Source organism: Vicugna pacos, chromosome 11, assembly GCF_048564905.1.
Source record: "Vicugna pacos chromosome 11, VicPac4, whole genome shotgun sequence".
Taxonomy (NCBI): Eukaryota; Metazoa; Chordata; class Mammalia; order Artiodactyla; family Camelidae; genus Vicugna; species Vicugna pacos.
In genome coordinates, this window is record NC_132997.1 from 218305 (window position 1) to 227160 (window position 8856).

An 8856-nucleotide genomic window follows, 5' to 3' on the forward strand; every position below is an offset into this window, starting at 1 on the left:
TATTTCACTGAACAAGCAACAGAAGCCACCTCTGGCTGATGAAAGCAAAAAAAGGGACTTAATGAAAAGATACTGGGAGGGTGCATGGAGTGGCCCGGACCAGAGCCGACCTGGGGGCCGTAGGAGATGTTGGGGAGCCCCAAGCACCAGGCTGGGCAGGGTGCTACCGGGCCCCCTGCTGCCCCAGCAGGGACCCCTCTCCTCCTGACCTTCCACCTCACCGCAGGTTCATGTCCCTGCAGGGCCAGTTCACACGGAATCCACCGGCACACACCTCAGTGGGGGTTGGCCCCGTCTCAGCTGAGGGCATGCCTGTTGTGTGGAGAGGCCCAGTTAGAGTATGGAGGGTCCCCTAGTTTTCTGAGTTAATGTGCAAGTCAGTGCCCGTCACTCAGGAGAGCCAGGCTGGACGGACCTCATTGTGGTGACTAGGCTGTCTGAGTTCACTTATTAGTTTTTAGGTTGGAAGTCCCAAGAGGGAGAAAAAGTGGAGGTACTAGTGCTTATTTTATATTTCCCATGTGCCAGGTGCGGTAAGCAAGCCACTTCAGACAAAGCCCAGAACAAACACATAAATAGTCCACGGAGCAAGTCGTGCAGTCAGGCCTCTGCGGCCCCGAAACCCGTGTCCCATCAGCTCCGTAGTTACCAGTGGAAGTTGTAGGGATTCATGGGACTGTGTGCTCCTGTGGGGGCTGGGATGTGTGTGTTTAAATCCATATCTTCAGAAACTCGGCTAGAAACACAGCCACTGATTGTCTGCATGGAGGCAGAGGAGGGGAGGCTTCCAGCCTATGGTCCAGATTATGAGGAGCTCAGAAGTTGCTCCTTCTGTCCTGAAAACAATACCAGAGCTGAGGGAGCTGAAAACCCACTGCTCTTCTTAGATCCACAAGAAAACTGAGGAGGAAAGCTGCTCCCAACCCAGAGAGGCAGCCGGGCAGGCTTGGAGAGTCACAGCTCCCAGGGAAGAACCGTCTTTTGTAAGAACCCCGGGGGCAGGCAGATTTAACAGGTCCCTGAGGCCAGCAGGATGCTCAACGTGGGGAAGTCTGATTGTGACAGCTTCAGGGGACAGTCAGAGGGGCCCTCTGCTCTTTTTCATGCATTTTACCTCCAGGCCCGTACCTTGTTCTCAGAGTGAAGACTATAGGAAAACTCATGCTTCCTGCCAGGAAAGGAAAAAATAGCTCTATTGAAATACACCCAGAACATTCTCTTCCACTGTGGGGGGTTGTGTTTTGTTTTGTTTTGTTTAAATGAGAAAGTGTTTTACCAGAGCCTAACCTACCTGGGGGATGGGAAATACCTTCTGTGTCACCCAAATTGGGTTGGGGGGAAAGAGACACACTTGTGGAGGTCACAGCTCAGGGCACAGGCTCAATGAGAAATAATCACAGGACTACAGATGCCCTAATCTGTCCCACTCCCCCAACACCTTATCTCCATGTCAGTAGGTCCCCTGTGTAATGACAGGAATAAAATTAAAAGAAGTAAATGTCTCAGGAGTGTCTAGGGAAAACCCAAAGACAGCGGGGAGATGAAAACAAGGACACACAGGCGGCTTTAGCCTCTCGCACCAATAGCTATAGCAAACTACACACTGCCCAGCCCCAGTAGATAAACAGAAAACCCCACAGAAGAAACTATTTATTTTGGTTTTCTTACCCAATGCATTCCATGGTGCATCCTCGCCTAGAATTGAGTGAAAGCAAGTCCATCTCAGAAGGGACATAACTGAAGAGGGATGGCTTTCCAGACTCTGAAGGGCAGAGAGAGCACCAGCCCGGTTTAGAGAAAGGTGAGGGGTGGGGTAGGGGGTGGGCTACCTTCTTCCCCAAATAAGGAACCTTCCTGGGGCCAGCACAGTGGGAGGGAGGGCCATGGGGTGGGAGCAGCCAGACCTCTTCCTGAGAAGTTATAGGATGCCTACAAGGGACCATTCAGGTACCCAAACTGGGTCCTGACAGTGGGAGCCAGTCGGTCTGCTTCAGAGCCCAGGGCTGAGGTGGGCGCACAGTAGGCCGGTCGAAATGTTACAGAAATGACAGGCCAGCCAAGAAACAAGTACCACTCGAAGGGTTGGAGTACTCAAATTTATTACACCGGCGGGCTCAGAGGGGCTTCTGCTCCGAAGCTCTGAGCACCTCCAAGAGGTGAACATGAGGTTTTATAGGGTTAATTACAAGTATGGGGCTATTAGCCAATAAGATTCAAACAACAAAAAGCAAGGAATTAGTACACTGGAGCTTATCAACTTGGAACAGATCACGTTACTGACTATTGTTGAGCTTGGATTTATGTGTTAGCTTGTTAGCCCAGTAAACTGACACTAAACTTTAGATTTACAAGTTAGCCTGGCAGAGCTTATATCAGTAAACTGACAATTATCACACTTAGATTTGTGACTGAGCTCGTTAGCCCAATAGACTGACACTAAACTTCAGATTTATGAGTTAGCCCAGCAGAACTCAGATCAGTAATCTGACACTTGTTACACTTAGATTTGTGACTTAGCTTGTTAGCCCAGCTGGGCTTTTCCTTCACATTACTTGGCCGGATCCATTTCAATTCTCCGAAGCCCTGTGTAAAACATGAAGCATGAACGGCCTGGTGAGTACAGCTCTGCCCTCAAGACCGGTTTCAACTCATCTCTTCCCAAAGAACAGCATCTCTGAGCCCGTCCTGGGTGACCTCACAGAGATCACCCTAGTCGCCCAGGCTAGTGACCGGGAACATGTACCTTCCTGCAGCCAACCCCAGACGTCCACTGATGCATCATATACTGGCAAAGATGTGAGTCCCTGTGCATTGGTCTAAAGGCAGAGGCTCTGAAACAGGCCCAAGAGGTGGTGTGTGGGACATGCAGGGGTGCAGGAGTATACGAAGTTCAATGGTGTAAATGGTGGCAGGGGTGCAGGGGCTTTGGGGGTGCAGGCAGTTCAGGGGATGCGGGGGTGCAGGCAGTGCAGAAGTGCAGAGTGGCAGGGGTGCAGAGGTACAGGGAGTGTAGGGGTGCAGGGAAGTGCTCAGGCAAGTGCACATCATCATAGTCAGCCTGACCACAGGAGGCTAGTGCAATGGTTTGGGGCGGCGGAGGCGGCGGCGGCAGCGGAGGTTGGGGGCTTCCCAGGGAAGCCGGTCGATTTCTTCTCTTCCCTGCAGCGTGGCCTGGGGGGGCCTTGGCCGCCGGAGATTCGCCAGATGTTGGTCTCCAAGTAAGCTTGATCTGGTGGGGTGGGGCGGTTAGGTCAGCGGGCGGCGGCAGCAGCAGATGGGCTGAGCGGAGCTGCCACTGGCGAACTGGTGGAATAGCTGCGTTGTCCCGGCTGCCGGGCCTGGGAGCGGCGTCTGCTGCCCCAGGTCGCCGGACACGCCTGTCCCACTTGGGGAGTGGAGGCGGCGCAGTTAAGGTGCGGGGCCCACGGGGGGGAGGGGGGTTGCCGCGGGGAAGCCGGTCAATTCGCTCCGCTCTCCCCCGCGGCGGAGCCAGGGGCGGCCTCTGCTGCCCTAGAGGCGGGACGCCGGTCCCTAGGTGAGCTTGCTCCTGGGAGGCGGCGGCGGCGGCGGCGCCAGGGGGAGAGGGGGCCGTTCCAGGGAGCTGCTTCATTTTTTCTCTCCCCCGCGGCCTGGCCTGGGGGCGACCTCTGCCGCTGGAGATTTGCCTGAGGTCCGACTCCAGGAAAGCTTGCTCCTGGGAGATGGGTGCGGTGCGGTCAGGGAGCTGGTAAGTTGGTGGCTGCGGGGATAGGGAGGCTGCCCCGGGGTAGCTTGTGGATTAGCTCCATGTCTGCACCGCATGGCCTGCAGGCGGCCTCTGCTGCCCCAGGATCCGGGACACCACTGTCCCACTTAGCCACCTGGGGGCGGGAGGCAGGGTGGTCAGGGTGCAGGGGTGGCGGGCGTCGGGGACCTGCAGCGGGTAAGCGGGCCCATTTGCTCCCATCTTCCCCGCGGCTTGTCCTGGGGGCTGTCTCTGTTGCCCTGGGTTACGGGACACGTGTATCCTAGTCGGCCTGACCCCGGGAGGCGGGCGTGGTACGTTGGGGTTGGTGGCAGCAGCGGCAGGTTTTCCCATAAAGCTGGTCCATTTGCTCACATTTCCCCTCGTGGTTTGCCCTGGAGGCGGTCCCTGTTGCCCCAAGTTCGCCGGACGTCTATCTCCAGGTCAGCCTGCTCCCTAGAGGAGGCCACCGTGAGGTCAGGGGGCAGGAGCGGTGGCTTCTGCGGGGTGATGGGGATGCCTTGGGTAGTTGGTGGATTGGCTCCCATCTCCCAGATGGCCTGGTGTGGGAGTGGCCTCTCCTGCTCCAGATCAGCAGACACACCTGTCCCTTTCAGCCTGCTGGGGGAGGGGCGCCCTGGGCGGTGCCTTTAAGTTGAGAGGGTGGCGACGGCGGGGGTAGAGGACCTGCAGCGCGGAGCGTGTCAATTTGCTCCCCTCTTTCCCGCGGCCAAACTTGGGGGCGTCCTCTGCTGCTCAAGAAGCCGGATGCCCGTCTCCAGGTCAGCTTGCCCCTGGGAGGCGGAAGCGATGAGGTCGAGGGGCAGGGGCACCCGGCCGTCGCAGCTGCCTAATGGGGCCACTTCTCCTTTCCCCTGACCTGGCCTGGGGACGGCCTCTCCCGCCCAAGATTCGCCTGACACACCACACCAGGTCAGGTTGCTCCTGGGAGGTGGGCGCGGTGCGATCAGGGGGTGGAGAGGAGAGGTTTGCTGCCTATTGCCAGCTGGAGGATAACCTCCCATCTCCCTGGAGGCCTGACTTGGGGGCGGCCTCTGCTGCCCCTCGTTCCCAGGTCACACTTCTCAGGGTCATATTGCCCCGGGGGTACGTTAAGTTGCGGGGGCGGCGGGGTGATGGCGAGGGTATGGAGCCTGCCACTTGGGACCTAGTGGTTTAAGTCCCATCTCCCCAGCAGCTAGGCCTGGGGGCAGCCTCTGTTGCCCCAGGTCGCAAAGCACAGTTTCCCTGACAGCTTAGCCACCTGAGGTGGGTAGGATGTGCTGAGGGGGCAGAGGCAGCCGCCAAGGCAGCGACGGAGGGGGCTGTCCCAGGCCAGCTGGTCTATTTGTTCCCATCTCTACCTTTGCTGCCCTTGTTTCCCAGGACGTACTTTTCCAGTTAATCCTTCTCCTGGGAGGTGGGCGCAGTGCATGCAGCCCAAGGTCTGGGCTCTCCCCTGGGGAGGGGAAGAACTCTCTTGTTCTCCTTTGTCTTTATTCTTCAGTGAAGTGGTTACTGGACCCAATTTTAATCCTGAGAAAATGTAGCCTGTGTTACGGAAGAGCTGCTGGACAGTGTGGTTTCTAGGTGGGTTTTCATATCAGCTGATTCCCAAGGCAGGTAGGAAAGCTATTACTCTGAGCTTCTTAGAGTGGAGTTGGGGGACGGCCCCCTGTCCTCACCATACTTTTTAAAAATGTGTTACTCCCCTCTTTTCCCTAGGTGACATTTTAGGTTATTGGGTAACAGATGGCTGGCACACTCATCCCTGTTCTAAAATATCTTTTAAACTTGGGTGAAGTGATAAGTAGGGGAAGAAGATGATTTACTGAAAGATAAGAATATTTAAATTTGCATTAAAGCTACATTCCGTCAATCTTTCTCAAATGATTTTTCTCTGATTCTAAATCCACGACCTAGTAAATGTTATACTCCTGTGTAAATCATTGATCTTCACATCACATTTGTTAAATGGTCAATGAGATTTGTTAAGTAGATTATTCCTGAAAGGAAAAGCTCAGGCTTTTCAGAATTCCTTGTCTGATGTCACCCAGGCAGTCACAGTAGAAGACAGAGCTGACATAAACATCCCTCAGCTGCCTGAACTGCAAAGCTTCTGGGATTACTGATCCCTGAAATGCAGGTGACTCTTGATGATAATCTGGGGGATGGTTTACATGATCAGATTCTTCCAGTCCTGTAAATGCGTTCCGTGGCCCCAGCCCCGGGAGAACTGGTCATAAGGGCTATATCGTGAGGGGTGGGATGGGAAGGCATGGTGTAAGAGCTGGAATCACTGAGATTCCACATTCGTGAAACAGAGACTCCAGAGCCTAATTGATGTCAGGTTCTGTTCTGGATTTGAGAGTGTGTTCAGACATGATTCTTGCCCTTCAGGAGTCACTGCCTGTGTGCAAGTAACCTTTACACAAATCTGGGAAGGATGGAAATTAACTAGATGGGCTGTTATGGTTCTCAGTGTGCCCAGGCTCGCTCTTCCAGGCACTCGTGGGAGTAAAGAGAGTTATGTTATTCACTCATTCACAGATTTATTACCCTTGAATTGATCATTTATCCCATAGTAAGTGAAACAAGGGGTCAGGAACCTGAGTTTTGTCCCCTCTCCTATCACTGATTGTATCTGTCAGTCGGGCGCCCTGCGTATGCATTGTGAAATGGTGGTATATCTTGCCCAATGGGACAGCACTGACAGTTCTGAGAATCAGGGGAGTCTCGTGGGTAGGACAGCACCCTGACACACATGGCAACCCCCTCACCCCGTGAGACAGCATTGTCGTGACCCGATGTAGACGGCGGTGTTAAACCTGAGCGTGTTTAGTTATCTTGGCGTCTCTGAAAATACAGACTACCTGTCTCTACCTCTGGAGACTCGGAGTGACTGTACCCCAGAATTCTGCATTTTAAGAAGCACTTTAATTTTGATGAAGATTATCTGAGTGTCCCATTGAGAAACAGTGTTGTGCGATACAGCAATATTGAGGATTCTCAGGGAACGATGTCTTTTCAGGATGGTCCAAGGGCCCTCACTTGAGACTTTTGCCTTGGGTTAAATTGTATGTGTTCAGAAGTGATGTCTCTCACTTCCAGTGCTTGTAAGCATGCTCTGTGCAGGGACTTACACTCAGTAAGTGGCAAAAACTATGATTCTTCAGGTCACCGAGCTAGATTGTGAGCGATCTTTTATTTTGGTTTTCTTTATAGCAATGCAGATTCTCCCGAGAAGAGATTCAGACTGAACAGCTTTGTGTCAGACTTTGGAAGACCGCTGCTGCCCAAGGTGTTCTCTGGCAGCACAAAGACGTATCTCGGTCCCTCTTTCACTGTTACGTCAAGGAAGAGGACCACTTGGATAAGGCCAAAGCTGGTATCTCAACCATTACCCTTGACAGTGATATTCGGCTCCAGGAAGCCATCAGATGCAGCAGGTGGCCAGAGGAGGAGCCAAACTGGCTCATGAAATGTGACATCCCCAACTTCATCAACACGGACCAGAACTCTTCCTTTGGGGAAGATGATCTCCTGATTTTGGAACCACTAATTTTTCTAGAAGATAAGCCAGTTGCTCAGACCTCACACAAAGACTTGAATTGAGAAACGTGCTTTGTCAAGTGTCTTTCTGAAGATGTGAATTCTGTCTCTGTATGGCAGGAATTCCCCTTTCACAAAATTGTATGTGTTTGTGTCTGAGAGAGAGAAATGGAGACAGACAGAAAGACGGAGACAGAAGAGCTCCCCCTCAGAAGAGAGCTAGTTAAGGTGAGTTTTTGTGCCTTTAAAAAACATTTGGGGTTTTGGGGAGGACAAAGTATTTACATTGTGTCATTCTCCTAGTTGGAAATCTTGGCCCCATACTCAGTGTTAGCAGCCTTGAACGGGGGGTGGCAACTGTGCGTTTCCTCTGGCGCTGCCACTCCCACGCTCTGCCTTTAGCATGTTGCTTTGCCTGTCAGGGCTGCCACCCTCTTAACTGTAAGGTGAGGAGTCTGGAGTAGGTGATCCATCCCAGCTCTGCTGTTTTGCAAATTTCTGATTTCGTATTCGGATGAGGCTGAGATACACCCAGAGAAGTATAAACCAGGCCCTACCTCCTGCCTATTGCTGGGACATCCCTCAGGTCTGTGCCTTCTACTCAACCCTTTACTGAGCCCAGCTTTTGTCAGGATCCCAAGTGCCTACCGAGATGGCATGGGACGTCTCTCGTGGTCATGGTGGCCATCATTTCTATTGGTTGTGCTGAAACAGCTCTTCTGAGATCCCCAGGCCACCCTTGCTCAAACCTGAGGACAACTCTGTCGTGTCTTTCCTAGGAGGAGGATCAATGCATGGTGTACATTATGACAATCCTGTGCCCAGGAATGCACGGAAGGTTGTCAGCTGAGTGAGGGGAGGTGCCTCTGTGTCCCTGTGTCCCTGTATCTCTGTTTGCTCACAGTGCCCTGCCACAGGCTACTGAGCAAGAAGTGTTATTCACTATGATGTGTGTTTTGCAGACGTGTAGGTGATGGTCGTGTGGCTCCTGTGTGGGCTTTGAGCTAGGATGTTGAAGAGCTTATAAATACCTCATCAACATGTATTCGAGGTGGCGTGGTGCCACACAGACTTGATTCATGAAGGCATCATGCCTGCACACTGGTTTGGAAACAACTTGGTTTTGATCAGTCACACTGCATGCATGTCTCCCTGCTAATCTCCGGGTGGTTTTTTCATTTTAGATTTATTCACCCAATGTCTTGCTTAAGCTGAAAAATACTTTTATTTCACCAGAATATTCTCTGATTCTTTGTTTTCACACATCCAGTTTTTAAATTCCTTTAAAAATTGTTCTGTGTTTATAATGCCTCCTTATTTCTATCATCTCTATGTTCCCAGTGGTCTGAGCCATGCATCAAATTTTATGTAGGAACTGTTCCACCAAAAGGAATCCCCTAGCCATAATACCTTTTGAGGAAAATACTGTTATTTAAGACTCTAACACTAAATCTTAGAACAAGCATGGAACATTTCTTGTAGTTAATACATGTTCATGCAAAAAGAAACTTGATATTTTCATTGAAGAATGTTGATTTTAATAACTTTTACTAATGTGAATATTATTATTCATAATTTAA